Below are 1,867 nucleotides of genomic sequence, written 5' to 3' on the forward strand. Positions count from 1 at the left end.
TAGCTCTGAGAGAGTAATTTTTTCTGGCTCACTGAAGGAGACACCTGATGCAATCCAGAGGTCCACAGACCTCTCAGAGGCTGGCAGGGATAGAGATGAGGATAAATCAACAGAAGCAAAGATGAGAGGGCCAGTGGTGGGTAGAGCACTGATGTGGTCATCAGAGGTCACTCCAGACACTCCCCACACATCCTGCCCGAGGCTGAAGTCCAGACTGGATCACGCCCACCTGGGTAAGTGATGAAGTGCATGCTGCTCTCAAATTCCCAAAATGCCCACCAAAAAATACAGCAACTTCCAAAACCAGGGCAGGTGGGAAACTCAAGGGGAACCAGACTGGGTAGCACTGGACTGTGCCCAGGGAAAGGCCAGGGCTCCAAGCTGACCAAGGCACTAGACTCAGCCTCTGGCCATCAGCACAGGGGCCACTCCACTGGTGGGAGGCAGTGGGGCAGAGGTTGAAAGCCCACCCTGTGGACAAACCTGCAGTTAGACAGGAAGAAGAAGCTGGGAGGTGAGCCTAACTCAGTGATTCTTAATGCAAGTGAACTCACCCAGCCCAACAGTCACTTGGAAGATCAAAGATGACTGTGCTGAGAAAGAAAGAGCCAGCACCTCTGGGTCATATGGGGGAGGTGGGAGGCAAACGCACATGGGTGGGGAGGTTTCTGAGGATAGGTGATGCTGAACGGCAAGGGTCAAGGGTAAATGGTCAAGGATGTATCTGAGAACCTAGGCAGGGGCTGGACCTGCTCTCCCAGTGGGGGAGGGGGGGGCCTGAGCACCTGTTCACCTGGAGAACCTGAGGGGACCGAGGGGATGTAAATATGTGGTGGGGCGCCCGCCTGCCCCAAGGAAGTGGCCTCGCTCATCCTGTTTGAAGGCAGCATGTCTACATATCAATGCAGAACCTTCCCCTTGATGTTTCACTTTGAGAACTGAATTGTGCTTTGGAACTGGCCTTTGAACAAGACTGCATCAGCCCAAGCCATCCACACACGACCACAAGGATCCCCCAAAGCACCATTCTTTTTCTTCCTGTCAGCCTCAAGAATGCTTGGCTCAGTCTGAGTCTCAGACCCTGACACCCTCTCTGGTCACTCTGCAGCACGTGGCGTTTTCCTTCAGAAAGACGACGCTGGCCCATCGCTCTCTGAGCTGTGTGTGGAGCGTTTATCCAAACTCCCTGTTACTAAATTCATTTTACTATGTCTCCCCACATGATTATAATCTCTAAGAAGATGGAGACCACACTTGTGCTTGTTTTCACACCTTCATCAATGCCTGCAGAGACCTGATGCTAAAGATTTGCTGATGATTCCAAAAATACCCACTGCTACTAGCTGAGGGCTTTTCGTGTGCTTGGCACTGAAAGATGCTCACCCACATTTGGTTTATTTTCATACTTGTCAACAAAGGTCCGTACAGTCAAAGTTTTGGTTTTTCCAGTAGTCATGTACGGATGTTGGACCATAAAGAAGGCTGCGAGCTGAAGAATTGATGCTTTTGAACTGTGGTGTTGGAGAGGGCTCTTGAGAGTCCCTTGGACTGCAAGAAGATAAAACCAGTCAATCCTAAAGGAAACAGACCTTAAATATTCATTGGAAGGATTGATGCTGAAGCTGAAGCTCCAAAACTTTGGCCACCTGATGTAAAGAACTGACTCATTTGAAAAGACCCTGATGCTGGGAAAGATTGAAAGAAGGAGGAGAAGGGGATGACAGAGGATGAGATGGTTGGATGGCCTCACCAACTCAAGGGACATGAACTTTGGCAAGCTCTGGTGGATACTGAAGGACAGGGAAGGCTACTGTGCTGCAGTCCATGGAGTCACAGAGTCAGACACGACTGAAAGACAGAACAACAA

Source organism: Bos mutus, chromosome X, assembly GCF_027580195.1.
Source record: "Bos mutus isolate GX-2022 chromosome X, NWIPB_WYAK_1.1, whole genome shotgun sequence".
NCBI classification, from domain to species: Eukaryota; Metazoa; Chordata; class Mammalia; order Artiodactyla; family Bovidae; genus Bos; species Bos mutus.